The sequence below is a fragment of the Camelus ferus genome, chromosome 7 (genome assembly GCF_009834535.1).
Source record: "Camelus ferus isolate YT-003-E chromosome 7, BCGSAC_Cfer_1.0, whole genome shotgun sequence".
NCBI lineage: Eukaryota > Metazoa > Chordata > Mammalia > Artiodactyla > Camelidae > Camelus > Camelus ferus.
In genome coordinates, this window is record NC_045702.1 from 73,996,486 (window position 1) to 74,012,785 (window position 16,300).

The following is a 16,300-nucleotide window of genomic DNA, read 5'->3' on the forward strand; positions in this document are numbered from 1 at the left end:
AACTGTTATCAGATTACTGATTCTCAGTTTCACTAGATCCTGAGGAAAGATCAGGATCTGGGTTTAAACACCTACCAATGTATCTCACTGGAGAGTACTCTTTTTTTCCCCCAGAACTGGGAGAGAAATTAGACTGTAGGCAGAGAAATGGGCAGATGATCAGGAGTGCCTCTACTTCTGGTATGGTACTTCTTTTGAAGAATGTGCAAATCAGATGGTCACTGATAAAGACTATATGCTGGACAACAAGCTATTAAGTGGTCTGGTGATAGTCCGCTCCGAAGTAACCTGTTTGAGTTACTTAGTCCTATTTTGGCTAGTGTTTTTACAGGGTTTTTTTGTTTTGTTTTGTTTTTTAACTTTTCCTCCTATTGCAAGCTTCTCTTTCTTGTAACCCTTGAGTGTTGAGTTTTGAGTTCTCAGTAGCTACCTTTAGCATTTCATGGAAGTTAGGGAAAACAAAACTACCTTTATGGATTTCAGCTTTTTTGGAAAGACTTTCCTCTTTTTAATATATTTGGGTCCTGTTTCAATTTGCAGATATTTTTGAAATCAAAATTGGAAGGGTTGTTCTGTGTGGGTGCATGGGGAGATACAAAAATGTCTTAGAGATGCCTTCTTCTAAAGTCTGTAGCTTAGTTCAGGAGACAAGAAAAAAACAATAAAATCTTAATGTAATTTAATAAATGTGAAATGAGTGATACAGACAATGAGTGGCTTAACAACTCTAAGAAAAGAAAATTATGAAGTGGGTTGTTAGCATGAAGTGGTCACAGAGGATCTTGAAGGATAAGTGAAATTAGAATTAAATGGGAAGGGGAACTCCCAGTGAAGAGAAGTGATGAAACAAAAAACATGAAGATAGCAAAGCAGAAGTTTGAAGCAGAACTTTTGTAAATGTGTGAAGGTACTAAAGTAGAATGAGACTGGACTCTAGAGAGCGTTCAATACCTGGCTCAGGTTTTGGACTTGATCCTGTGGTCAGTGGGAACCACTGAAGGTTTCTGAGTATAGAAGTGAAATTAGGCAAATAATAATCTGTCATATTAAGCTGTGTGGGTAAGTTGCGAAGTAATAAGGGGAGAGAATGGAATGAGAGATATTAGGAGCCAATACATGAAACAACAAAAGCTGAACAAAGGTCATGAAACTGCAGGTACAAAGACACATATGGAGGTGAGAAACACTGAAGAAAACTTACAGAACTAGGTGACCAACTGACTTTGTGGGCAAGAAAGAAGGTAGAATTAAAAATGACTGAAATTACCAGATTAGAAAAGATCAGAAAGTTTGACAGACACAAAACTGTGCATGGTATGGACAAATGGAGACTTTTACACAGGTAGTGAGAGAAATTGGCACAACATCTTTGGAGGCAGTTTGGCCATAAATGTATCAAAATGGAAATGCCATTTGTGCTTTGACTGAAAAATTTATAGATAATATTTATCACAAACATATGCTTTTTACAGGCTTATTTGTAATGACAAGAGTGGAAACAACATACCTGCCTATCAAAAGGTCACTGGTTAAAAAACAAAATCACATACATATAATTAAGTTCTATGAAGCCATTAAAAAATGAAAAAAATATATATATATGTTGATTGGAATAGGAACAACTCTCAAGATCTACTTATTAAATGAGAGAAGCTAGGCACACATTGTGTTTATGGTATTCTTCCGTTTACATAAAATGGAATGTGGATAAAAATACTTGAACTTCCATAAGATTTTTCTGAAAGATGTTTCAAAAACTGTTAGCTGTGGTCACCTCTAGGAGGGCCTTGAGAATCTTTGGTAGAAAGGAGACAATTTCCAACGTGTATATGCTGCTATATTCTGAGTATTTTACCATATGTGTGCATAACTTTTCTAACAAAATTAAATATTTTTAATTAAAAACATTTTTTTAAACTTTCAACCTAGGTGATAGGAAGAATGGCAATATGTCTAATAGAAACACACAAATAAAGAAAAAAGGAAACAGATCTTGTTTGGGTGATGTTTTTAAATGGTACAGGCTAAGTGTCAGAATGCCCACCTACTTACACTACAATTCTCAAGGAACAGCTGAGGGTTTGGCCACTTGATCCAAGTTCACCAATCCATGTGGACTGTCCAGCAACCTATGGCTTGGTGTAGGAACATGATCTGGGAGTATCAGTTCTCGCTGTTAAGAATTGGAACTTAGAAGCCTAGAGAGATTAAGTCATGAAGCAGCAAGGGCAGACACTGAATGCCACGGGGTAGACTCAGGGATTTGACAAGCTAAAACCTTGATGAGTAGAAAGTATAGAGAATCTGGTTGGTCAAGAAAGAAGCACTAAGCAGGCATGCAGAGATATGTAGAGATGTTGCCTTATAACCCATGTGGCCATGGGAGAGATGGGGAGAATCTCTGAGCAACTTAACTTCCTCAACTTTTTAGGACAGATTCGGTTGACATTTATTCCAGAAGTAAATTCTGCTTTTCTTGAAAGAGAATAGGGCAATAATAAAAATCGTGGGCTCTGACGTGAGAGAGACGAAGGTTCAAAAGCCCATTCCATTTCTTACTCAGGGCAAGTCACTTAACCTCTCTAAGGCTCAGTTTCATCTTCTAGGAAAGCTGTCTGGTGCTATTTTAAGAGCTGTGTTTCAGAATTAGTGTACTGCATGTTACCCTTGCTTATAGAAAAAACAAAGTAAGAACTGGTTAAACAAAGAATGAATGGTTTCCAGACCTTTTATTACTTTTTTACCCCCTGTCTCTTCTTTAGGCTATTTCCTTACTCACTAGCTACCTTCACTTTGGGTAAATACATGAGGGATGAGAAGAAACCCAAATATAATTTTCAGAAATCTCCTCTCTTCTTAGTACTTTTTGAAGGTTTGAGTGGGAGTTTAATAATCCAAAAGAGGGTTCAGGGTTACATACCCTTTTTCATATTCACAGTATCCCTTCCCCTCCTTACTCAGGTAACAGTAATGCTTTATATGTATGTAGAAATTTTAACTTTTGGAGTATTGCTACATCTATTCCGTCATAAAAGCTACCTTTATTATGACTTTCATGACATTATAACTCTTTGTGAGTTCTATTTTTTTTTAACAACCCTGGGAAATAATTTGGCATCATTGTTCTTGTTAATAGATGAAAAACTAAATAAAACATGGGAGTGAACATGACTAGCTCATGTAAAAAACAAATGTCAGATGCATGGCCAGAACCCACAGGTCCTGAGTTTCCAGCTTGTTGCATAAAGCACTGAGTCACAATGCTTTTATACCTGATGTAATTAAGTGAAACTACAGATGAAGAGTGAAACCATTCCTAAGATTATCCCAAAGTAGCACTTCTGATATTAACTTGTCATTTCATTCTACATCTCTCAGTCTTCTCCATAGTCTCAAACTTAAGGACTCGTAGCTGGGAAGTTATGGTAGAGGGAGGGAAATTCTTCTGTGGTTTATTCCTGTTATTCTTTACTCCCTCATTCCTAGACCTAGTCACAGCAACAAAGCTGTTCACCATTTTTTATTAGTGAGTTTACTGTTAAAATATGAAATCCAGTAGATAGGGGACTGAGGGGAAAATGAGCATATCTTTTTGTTTAGGGTAACATAAGATTTTTAGAAGAAAGGGATATAAAAATGGAGAGAAGTTTGGAAAGGATGAAATTTCTTTAATAATACATGTTTCTAAAGTTAATGTTTCAGAATTCTTTCCACATAATACTCCCTGTTTACTCTCATTGCTCTACCCTAAAGTAAGCCAGCTGGGTAGTATCATCTCCATGTTTATTTATGCTTTAGGGATAGTAATGCCTAAGCTTAGAGAAATTAAATGATTTGCCCGAGGTCATATGGATGGCAGAACTGGAACCAAAACCCAGGTGATTCTCCACTCAATGAAAGCTTCAGAGTGTTACACAACAAAGGATAAAGGATGTAATAATAAATACTAACTGCAGGAGAATGCTGTAATTAAATCCACTCTCTTCTCTAAGTTTCCTATTTTGTATTTCTCATGCTGTTTCATTCGACGTTCAAAGAAAAATTAAAATTTCATAAGTAACTTCAAAGTCAGCTACTACCTGAGCATCTAATTAGTGACCCTTCAACATGATGACATTTAGTTTCTGTACTCAGGAATAGATCATTAACAAGGGCTGTGACATATGATTTCACCGGATATAAAATCCATCCAGTATATTGATTGGGCTCAAGTCTAGCTATCAGCAAAAAACTCCAAAACAAAACAAGCAAAAAAATCCCTTTCATTCAGTGACTGCTAGTGTTTTAGGTTAAAATAAATTGTGGATAAAGTCAAATACTGTATAATCTCACTTATGTATGGAATCTAAAACAAACTCATAGAAAAAGAGATCAGACTTATGGTTACCAGAGGCAAAGGATATGGTGGGAGTGGGGAGATTAGAGGAAGGTAGTCAGAAGGTACAAATGTAATGTACAGTTGTAACATAAATAAGTACTAGGGACGTAATGTACAATATGATGACTATAGTTAACACTGTCACATGACATATAGGAAAGTTGTAGAAAAAGAGTAGATCCTAAGAGTTCTCATCACAAAGGGAAAAATTACCTGGAGATCGTCATTCTAAGTGAAGTAAGCCAGGAAAAGAAAGAAAAATACCACATGATATCACTTACATGTGGTGTCTAAAGAAAAAAAAAAGACAAATGAACTTATTTATGAAACAGAAACAGACAGACATAGAAAACAAACTTATGGTTACCATGGGGGAAGGGAGTAGGAAGGGATAAATTGGGAGTTCAAGACTTGCAGATATTGACTGGTATATATAAAATAAACAGGTTTATACTGTGTAGCACAGGGAACTATATTCCTTATCTTGTAGTAACGTATGGTGAAAAAAGAATATGAAAATGAATATATGAATGTTCATGTAGGACTGAAGCATTGTGCTGTACACCAGAAATTGACACAACATTGTAAGCTGACTATACTTAAATAAAAAAAAGATTCAAAAAAAAAAAGAAAAATTATTTTCTTTTTTCTTCTTTCTTTTCTTTTTATTTATATGAGATGATGGGTGTTAGCTGAACCTATTGTGGTAATCATTTCACAATGGGATTCAAGCCATCCTGCTCTATACCTTAAACTTATGTGGTGACATACGTCAATTATTTCTTAATAAAACTAGAAAAAATAAATTGTGATTCCACTTATATGAGGTATCTGAAGTAGTCAAATTCAAGAAACATAGAGTAGAATGGTGGTTACCAGAGTCTGGGGATAGGAGGAAAAGGGCAGCTGTTTAGTGGGTATAGAGTTTTGATTTGCAAGATTGAAAAGTTCTGGAGATCTGTTCCACAACATTGTGAATATACCTAAAATCTCTGAACTGTACACCTAAAAGCGTTTGTCTCCTGCAGGGAAGCTTTATGCATGTTTGGTGCCTTGATTTTTGTTTTTGGTGCCCCAGTTTTGGGGGCTGCTGCCTGGGGATGCCTCTTGATTGCCTGGCTCTGGTAACGAGGAAGTTTGCATTCTTGGGTCCCACAGCACTGTTGCAATTGGAAAAATGAGTTTTGGCAGGTTGTCACCCCCAAGGCACTGTATAGGCATTGGACTGAGGCACCCCCCTACTTTAGTCTTTCTGGGAAGGAGGCCAGTTTGCTTGTCCTGGAGCTTTGACCTGAGGGGCAGGCTTCAAGTTTAGTACTCACTTGTGGCCTATTGAGCGGCTCTCAGGGAACATAGGACACACCACTGGGCTCCCCAACTCTGCCTTGCTCCATTCTACGGGTATCACCCTGAAAAGGCCTTATACATTCATCTGGAGCCCTGAGTTTTGCAACTGCCACCCAGGGGTGCCTCCAGATCACCTGGCTGTGGTGGCCAGTGGGGCTTACACTTGTGGTCCTACAGGACTCTGTAGATTTGCATACATTTAAAAGCTGACGCCTGAGGGTTTGGCTTCCAGTCAGCCTGAATCTAGGTGCTAAAATCCTCCCCTTTGGGACACTGACAGGTCTTGGCACACTTCAACTACTGGGAGCTGTTAAAAAGATAATAGTCTGCTTGGTTATGCGCAAAGGTTTGAGAGACAACCAAGAGGAAATGAAATGACAAATTTCATCTCCTACATGAGGCCACTCCTTCAAGACTGGGAGAGGTGGTTTCATCAACTGTTAGAAACCAACACAGAGTCACACAAAATGAAGAAGCAGAGGAATATGTTCCAAGTGAAAGAACAAGATAAAACCTCAGGGGAAAAAAAAACAACCCTTAATGAAATGGAGATAAAGTAATTTTCCTGATAAAGAGCTTAAAGTAATGGTCATAAAGGTGCTCACTGAACTGGGGGAAAGAATGGATGAATGCAGTGAAAACTTACAGTAGAGAGATGAAAAATATGAGGAAGTACCAAATAGAAGTCACAGAGCAAAGAATACAGTCACTGAACTGAAAAATACACCAGAGGGATTTAAGAGAAGACTAGCTGAAGCAGAAGAAAGGATAAGTCATCTCGAAGATAGAGCAGTGGAACTCGCCCAGTCAGAGGAACACAGTGAAGATAACTTAAGGAACTTATGGTACAACATCAAGCAGATTAACATTTGTATCATAGGGCTCCCAGAAGGGAACAGAGAAAGAGGAAGAGATCTTATTTGAAGAAATAATGGCTAAATACTCTGATCTAAAGAAGGAAACAGACATGCAGATCCAGGAATCCCAGAGTTCCAAATAAGGGAAACCAAGTAAGAGACCCACATTTTACTTTAAATGTCAAAAATTAAAGACAAGAAGAAAATCTTAAAAGCAAGAAAAAAACAACTTGCTATATACAAGGGGACCTCCATAAAACAATTAACAGAATTTTCAACAGAAACTGCATGCCGTAAGGCAGTGGCACAATATATTCAAAGTGCTGAAAGGAAAAAGCTTCCAACCAAGAATACTATACCTGGCAGCCAAGTTCACTCAGAAGTGAAGGAGAGATTAGGTGTTTTCCAGACAAACAAAAGCTAAAAGAGTTCATCACCATTAAATTGGCCTTACAAGAAATGCCAACAGAACTTCTTTGAGCTGAAAAGAAAGGGTGCTAATTAATAACAAGAACGCTTGTGAAAGAATAAATCCCACTGCAAAGGCAAATATATAGTAAAGGTAGTGAATTCACCACTATTTATAAAGCTAGTATGAAAGCTTAAAGACAAAAGTAGTAAAAGTAACTATGATTACAATAGTTAAAGGATACACAAAAGATATAAAGTGGGACATCAAACACAAAATGAGGCAGGGGGAGTAATAACAATGCGCTTTACAATGGGATCAAACTTAAGTTGTAGCAACTTAAAATAGACTTGAACTAATTTAAAACTTAAATAGTTAAATATATATAAGTGGTTGTATGTAAGCCTCATGGTAACCACAAAGCAAAAATCTATAGTAAATACACAAAAGATAAAGAGAAGGCAATATAAGCGTACCGCTAAAGGAAGTCAAACCACAAATAAGGAGAACAAGAGAAGAATAAAGGCAGAGAAAGGAACTACAGAAACAGCCAGAAAACAATGAAATACCACTAAGTATATTCCTTTCAATAATTACTTTAAGTGTAAATAAACTAAATGCTCCAATCAAAAGACATTGGGAGCCTGAACAGATTTTTTTTAAATCCATCTTTATACTGCCTACAAAACACTCACTTTGTTGATTGATTGATTGATTGGTTGGTTGATTGTTTTTGTTTTTGACAAAGTGAACAGTTGCTTTGTTACTCAGAAGGGGAAATGGAAGGAAAGTCCTTGAGCAGAGAGAAGGAAAGAAGGGTGCTTGAGCAAGGAAAGGAAGCACTCAAGCCAGGAGCTGTCAGCCAAGATGGCCCGTAGAGACAGCTCCAGCCCAGGACTGGCTGAGGGGTCTTTTGTTAGAAGGCTCTGCCATTGTTATCTTCATTCCAGTGGTGGTGTTAATTATTTTCTGCTACAGACTCCTTCCTCCCTCAGAGCTCAGCCCTGAAACAAAAAGCAATTAGCAGAAACTTCAGTGGAAACAAAGGAAGAGATACTGTGGTATATATCCTTGGATTTTAAGGAGCCAGCTGTGGGATAAGAGAAATGACCTGCCTTTTCTTCAGCTGGGTACTTCGTTTCCCTTGTTAATGAGTCAGGGTCAGTAAGTCTGCCTAACCACCTCTCTTGACTCCCCCCCTGAGAGACTTCATACTCAAGAGTCTTCTTGGGGAAATGGACGGAGGTCTCTCTCTTCTGTAGCTTCTTCCTGCTATACAGGGACGTAGGCCTGCCTACCAGAGTAGAAGTCTCTCTATCTTTTCTTAATCTAGATAATCTGACCCTGGCATAGGCTTCCATCCATGTAGCAGCAGAATCTTATTTTGAAATTGCTGGATACAATTTGAAATGAAGCAGGAAATTACTTGAATTGAAAATGGTCCAATAAGCAGGGCTGACAGGGTAATTATGGCAGGGCCTAAGAAGGGTGATCAAGGCAATCAAGGCAAGACACTGGGCATTTGCCCGCTAAGTTCTTCACCCTGTTTTCTGATGCTTCCTGTCTACTCTAATAAATGATCTCTTCTTGTCTCTGGCCTGATTGGTTGTAATCCCCTGTGTGGCCAGGTTTAGGGCAGGCAAGGGAGAAAGAGATGGATTTAAATGTGTAGCCTTGAGAGTTCGATTTTCCAGGTAGAGAGCGCTGTGTCTAGGTTCCCACCACAGGGTAAGATTGGGAGGGATTGGGATTCCTGACAAGTAACACTTGTTGAAATTTCCAGTTTTACTTGGAAACTAGGAGGCCGTGGTATGAGTTTTTTGGTCATCCATGGCAGAAAAGGGGTAGTCTGTCGGTTATAGCCAATTTTTGTTTCTTCTCTGCAGCTGCCTCCTGAGACTTAGATAAGAAAATTAGTTTTTACTCAAGAGAAGCACAGAGGTATGATCCTGGGGGCAACAGCCTCGGTAACAAAAAGGAAAGTTGCTTTAACACCCCCCACCCAAATCTCCAGAGATTCTGTTTAGCCATGAAAGTTTTAAAGGGAAATGGAATAATCTCAGTTAATCACTGAGATAGGTGGTCAGAGTCATTGCCATCCTCCAATGCCTACAGGCTTGTCCTAATCAACTGCTTGAGTCTGCTCTTCTAAGACTTAGGGGGTCCTGGGAGACTTCAGTTTTTCTATAAACAAGAGGCAGGGGTGGGGGTGCCTCACAGAGTTCTGCTTCCTTTCAATCCCCCCCCCCCTTGATACTCCTCAATCTTGAGGAGAACAGGTGTTGGTCAAGAAAGGGATAATGTATTGGTTAAAGAGGTTAATCATAAACTTGGCAGATGAATGCAATTTTAAGGGGACTCAGTTTCAAATCTCCCCTTTTAAAAGACTCACTTTTTATGTAGGGACTCACACAAACTGAAAGTAAAGGGATAGAAAAACATATTCCACGTGAATGAAAACCAAAAGAAAGGTAGAGTAGCTACACTTAGAAATTTAGAAACAAAGAATGTAGTAAGAGACAACGAAGGGCACTTCATAATGATAAAAAGAAGACAAAGCATTTTGTAAATATTTATGCCCCCAACACAAGAGAGCCTAAATATATAAAGCAAATATTAATATACCTAAAGGGAGAAATATATAGCAATACAATAATAGTAGGGGGCTTTAGCACCCCACTTACACCAATGGATAGATCATACACTTAAGTACTGAACAACACATTAGACCAGATAGACTTAACAGATGTTTACAGACATTCCATCCCAAAGCAACAGAATACACATTCTTCTCAAGTGCACATGGAACATTTTCCAATGTAAGAGACTACTATGAACAATTATATGCCAACAGATTGGAAAACCTAGAGGAAAATGATAAATTCCTAGAAACATACAGCCTACCAAGACTGAATCATGATGAAATAGAAAATCTGAACAGACTGATTACTTTGAGCCTCTCGGTTATTCAGCTGTAGTCAAACATAAATAATTGGTGTTGTTAGGGAGCTATTCAAACCTCAAGTAAAATCTATAAGAGGGAAATTTCATTTCTAAGACTCATCATAACATTATGCAAAAGTCATTAATGCCCATAGAATTTTACAAGGCACCTTACATGCATATTATGTTCCATTCAGTGAAATCCTTAGATGGTTGCCTTGCCTTGTCAGTGACTGTCACACTTCAGGATGCCCATTTTGTAATCACATTCAAGTTCATTCAGTACTTGAAAATTTCTTTAAGGGCATTTACTGTTAATAGCTAGTTACTTGTTTTACTTTTCTGTTTTGTTTTTTTTTTAATTCTTTTTTGGTGGGGAGGTAATTTGGTTTGTTTGTTTGTTTTTTAATGGAGGAACTGGGGATCAAACCCAGGACCTTGTGCATGCTAAGCATGTGATCTAACACTGAGCTACCCTCCCCCCATTTTTCTTAGTTTTCAACTTAGAAACATTCAGATTTTAAACTAATTTTTAAATTTTCTTTTAATATGTTCTACCAGTTACTTTTTAAAAGTAAACGTATTAAAAATACTTTAAACTTTGAGATATGTTTCCTTCCTTTTTCAAAGAAATAAGGTATGTAGTTTATCAAGCAATTATTATCTACCCTCTCCTTATCCGTCTTTAAGCAGTTCCATTATTTTAAAATTCAAATGAAACATTTGCTTATACCATTGTTTAATAGTAACTTGTCTCTTAGTGATCCTTCATTTCCTTTTCCTACGTAAATGTTTGATATATAATGTTTCTTCAGTAGATTCCACTTTGCCCTTTCTCCAACTATCCCTGATCTTTCTATTGAATGTTCCGTAAAGACTATTTTAAGTATTTTCATAATATGTCAGAAAAACAGTGGTTTTATTTCTGATGAGCAATTTGTGAGACATTACTTATGCAATGATTTTAACAGCTAAACTTTTCAGTTGTGTATTTGTGTTGGGGGGATGGGGAGATATTTATGATTTCCACTAAGACACTCAGAGCTGCCCAGGCAACCCTTTTATTCATTCTTGGTCAACTCCCACGGCTCCTCAAACCCTAAACCCTACTTCCTCATTCCTAGAGAAAATAGAAGTTACCAAGTTTCTCCTCACTCCCCACTTCCCATGCAAAATTTGGAAATCACACTATCCCATACTCATTTGTTTCTAGCCACTATTAGGATTCTTAATTCTTTCTGAGGCTAACCTCTCTATTCTCTTTTACTTCTTCTTAGTCTTGCTGTATAAATATCTCCTCTCCTTTATCTGTCTTCAGTCTTTCCCTCTCCACTGACTTTCCTTATTCTACAAAATGCTTAAGACTCCCACAAACTACTGCACAGGCCCATGATCGCAACTCACAACAGTCTGACTATTCGCACATTTCTTATAAAAGGAACTCATACTTGCTAAATTGAATAACCTGTTAGTTTATGTCCTACTCAATCTCTCTGTGGCATTTGACCCTTTTCAATATATATCCTTCCTTCTTAAAATTCTCCCCTTCCTTAGTTTTATTTTTAAATTGAGGTGAAATTGACATCACATAAAATTAACCATTTTAAAGTGAACAATTCAGTGGCATTCAGTATATCCACAATGTTATACAACCACCATCTCTATCTACTTCTAAAACATTTTTATGATTCCAAAAGGAAACCCCTTACCCACTAAGCACTTCTTTCCCACTCCTCCAACCCTTCAACCCCTGGCAACCATTAATCCGTGTTCTGTCTCCGTGTATTTACCTATTCATGGATATTTTATATAAATGGAATCATACAATATGTGACCTCTTGTGTCTGGCTTTTTTAGCATAATTTTTTTCTTATTTATTTTAGATCCTAATATTTTGCCTCAGATTTTATTTAAGTAATGAAACATTACAGGTAGAATTGAGATTCTTTTGTAGTCTTTCCTTCCCTCCCTCCCCAGAAGTAACTATTATCTTGGATTTAGAATTTTCATTCTTCCAGTGTTCAGTGTTATGTTGAGTGGTATCTTGACTTTAAAATAGATTATGGTTAAAAAACATGGAAGATAAAATTTACCATCCTAACCATTTTTTAGTGTACAGTTCAGTAATGTTAAGTATATTCACAATTTTGTGAAACAGATCGCCAAGACATTTTCATCTTGGCAGAACTGCAAGTCTATACCAATCAAACAACAACTTCCCTTTTCCTCTTTCCCACAGCCCCTGATAACCACCCTTCTACTTCCTTCTTCTATGATTTTGATTACGTTAGCTACCTCATGTAAGTAGAATCATACAGTAGTTGTCTTTTTGTGACTGGCTTATTCCATTAGCATAATACCCTTAAAATTCAACTATGTTGTTCATGTGACAGGATTTTCTGCAATTTTTAAGGCTGAATAATATTCCTGTATGTGCCACATTTTCTTTATTCCTTCCTTGATGGACATTTGGCTGTTTCTGCCTTTTTGACTGTTGTGCATAGTGCTGCTATGAACATGTGTGTACACGTATCTGGAGCAATATCACTATGGTCATATGGTAATTCTGTGTTTAACTTTTGGAGGAACAACAAAACTGTTTTTTACAGTGGCTGTACCATTTTATGTTCTCAACACTATGTACAAGAGTCCCAATTTCTCCATATCCTTTCCAATGCTTGTTATTTTCCTCAAAAATTTTTTTTGGTAATTTTTAGCCATCTTAGTGGATGTGAAGTAGTACCTTGTGGTTTTGATTTGCATTTTCCTAATGATATTGAGCATCTTATGCTTATTGGCCATTTGTGTATCTGCTTTGCAAAAATATCTATTCAAGTCTTTTACACTTTTTAGTTGAGTTCTTTGTCTTTTTGTTGTTGAGTTGTAAGAGTGCTTTATATCTTCTAGTTACTAGACCCCTACTGGATAATGAGTAGCAGGTATTTTTTTCTTATTATGTAGGTTATCTCTTTCCTTAGGTTTTAAAACACTATTCTCTGCTATTTTCCTTCTGTGTCTCTTTCAAATGGTATATTTGTTCAGGAGGATAATTTTGAATGTTTTAGGTACTGGCAGTAAAAACACAAATATTGTTTACTCTCTGACACCTTTTTATCTCTTTCACTATCTTCCGTATTTCTTTTAATGCCTTAATGTGAGCATTTTCTAGCATTATGTTGCCTTCTCTGTGGATGCTTTCTGCCCTTTTTTTGTCCAAGAAAAAGCCTATTCAGCCTTTAGTTCCCAGTCTTGACAGCAGTCCTCTGGGGTACTACACTATGGGAAGATGCTGTGATTTCACCAGGAAAAGTCAATCACTCCTTCTTTGCTCCTATAGCACTTTATGTACTTAGCACAATGTTATAATCCTTACATTGCTTTATACTTGTTTGTTTATGTACCTAGGATGCGGAGCTCTTTAATGTTGAGATCTTATCCTCATAGCTAATAAATCTCTCTCAAGTTCCTAATAAAAGTCTAGCACATTGCAGTTGTTCAACAAATATTGAATGATCAGGCCCTGAATTTTTTAAACTTTTCACCATGGATAACTTTAAATTTATACAAAAGTAAAGAGAAAAGTGAAATGAATCACCATTACTCATCTATCAGCTTTGATAATTATTAATACATGGCCAGTCTTGTTTCATCTAAATCCCTTCACTCTCTCCACTGAATTATTTTGAAGCAAACCTCAGAAATCATTTCATTCAAAAATTCTTTTCTGACATTTTTAAAGGAAAGATTTGAATTTTAAAATAAAACTTTAGTGTACATAATAAAACCCTCAATTAACTATCCCTCAATTTGGAGAGAAGACAATAAGAAATTGTGTGATCTCAGAACTTAAACAGTTTTGATTTAGTAGGTTCTAATCTTACAACAAATCCAGCATAATCTTCTACATTTCTACACTTAGAAAAACTCTCAAATGACAAACTGTCATTCATTATACTAAGCTTAAAGTTATTGCAAAATCTAAATTATCACAGAAACAGCCAAGGTCAAGTATTTTACTTAGGCAAGAAATATACTTTTTATGGTAAAATAAAAAAAATTGTTGAATCTCATTTCACCAGAAAAATAATGTTTCATTACACTTAGATATACAATGACACAGCCAGAGCTCTGAAGTGTTTTTTGATTGCATTGCAAATGAAGTGCATAGTGTAGTATGAGTATGGTTAAGAATGTTGAAAATTACTATTCTTTACTTCTTTAATCTAATAAACATTTTTTGAGCTCTTTCTATTTCCTATATTACCTTTGGGGGCTCTGTAGGAAACTTGTGAAGGTCTTTTCTCGTATATCTTATGATTACCACTTGCTAAGCCACTATCATCTGTCGCCTGCCTTTTATGATAGTCTTCTAACTGGTCTTTCTGCATCAGCCCTTGTCTGCCTCGGCCACAAAGATCAGAATGGTCCTTTAAAAATGGTCATTTAAAAAAACGAGTTGGATCCCATTACTCCTTGGCTCAAACCCCCTAGTGGCTTCCTATCCCACTAACAGACAGCCTGCAATATTCTCTGTGGATGTGGTATTGCCCACTAGGGTGTGTTTTGGAAATTTGAGGCAAGCCTTTTGGAATATACTACAATTGAGTGGCATTTAGTGTTGGGGTCTGAGCTGCTAGTCCATCCTACAGATTCCCTTACTGTAAAGGATTGTCTCTCTTCTTTTTAAAATCAGTTTTAAGGTATAATTTATGTAAAATAAAATGCACAATTTTAAGTGTGCAGTTTGATGAGTTTTGACAAACGTATACACCTGTGTAAGAACCACAACAATCAAAATATTAAACATTCCCATCACCACAGAAGTCCTCTCGTGTGTCTTCTGCATGACTTTTGGATGTCCTTTGGACATTCTTGAAGGTGAAAAACCTTTTTATAATGATCTGAGCCTAGACCCTAACTCTATTTATATATAAATACAAAATCTTTTTGCATGGTTTTAATGGACACTGACTTTCCAGAAATGCAACTATCATATACATTGAGTGAAGGTGACATTCTAGAATGTTCAGAATTCTGCCAGAGGTTTGTCATTTTGGAAAGTCATGTCATAGATTGCATGATCCTCAGCATTTGTGGCATTTGAGTTTCCAAGAGAACACTCCTCTGTATTTGTGATTATAAAGGCGACATATTTCCTATGTCTTTTACAGTGTTCATGTCTGAACATTTATTTATGAAATAGATATTATTTTGTTATAAATGACTTATTTGTTTCTCATTTATGCTGCAGGTTCAGTATTATATTTGTTCTTTTGAAGTTAGGGGTGAAGATAGGTTGTATTATATGTGAAGTTAATTTCAGAATAATAAGGGAAGAGTACAAAATATTTGTTGAAAAGAGAGCATTGGGTCTGATTAAAGAAGCACTGCCCTATACATTCGAATCCTGTTACTTTCCTCCCCTAGATTACTTCTCTGAATCTACTATTTGCTATTCTCCCCTGTACTCCCTTGCTCTAGCTCTACTGGCCACTGACTTCCCTGCTGTCAGGGCCCTCTGAAAGCTCCAGGCCCCTCTGGACTTCTGACTGTATTTGTGGTTTGTTTCCTTGTTAGAATGCTCTTCTACCACATATCCATGGGACCCATTCCTTCCCTTCCTTCAGCTCTTTGTTTAAATGCCACCTTCTCAGTGAGGCTTTCCCTGGCCACGCTATTTAAAATTGTACCTCTACCCACCAGCATCCTCATATGTCTTCCCTGCTTTATTTCTCTTATAAAACTTATTACTTTCTGGACCGACTTTATATTTTATTTATTTTTTTGTCTTCTATTGACCTGCCCTATGCCCTCTCCACCCCTACCCTACCACACACTGAAATGTAAATTTCATAAGGACAGAAGCAAACTGTGGGTTGGTGCTGATTAAAAAAGAAGTCCAGTTTCCCAGAAAACTGGCATTTGTTTTGATATGCTAAATAGTCAGCCCTGGGCTCCTTTCTTATCTTCCAGCCTGGTATATTTCCCTGGCTTCCCCAGCCCTTAGTCTTATATATGAAGGCAGCAGCATCCCTAGAGTTTAGAACAGTGCCCAGCACACAGTAGGTACTCAATAAATGTTTACTGAATGAATGCCTTTAGACCTCCAAGAGAGGTGTTTTTCTGTGATTTTATCTGAAAGTTTGAAGCTTTAAATATTTTTCACTTTATATTAACATGTTTTTCTCGAGACTAACACAAAATAAATTACCTGGAGATGTGCCATTTATATTCTCTTATGCTGTGAAAGTTGGTTGATTCATAATTAGTTCTTTAAAGGTCCTATTGTATTCTTTTCCTCATCATTAAGAGGATTGACAGCTATAACCTAGAGTTATTTATAAGCTATACCCATAAGGCACACTG

At 36.9% G+C, this 16,300-nt stretch overlaps 1 protein-coding gene across 2 annotated transcripts in view; it reads left to right on the forward strand.

Annotated features, from left to right (window-relative positions):
* GSAP (gamma-secretase activating protein) overlaps positions 1–16,300 on the forward strand; it is a 187,990-nt gene that overhangs the window by 1,127 nt on the left and 170,563 nt on the right. The gene's annotated exons all lie outside the window — the stretch shown is intronic.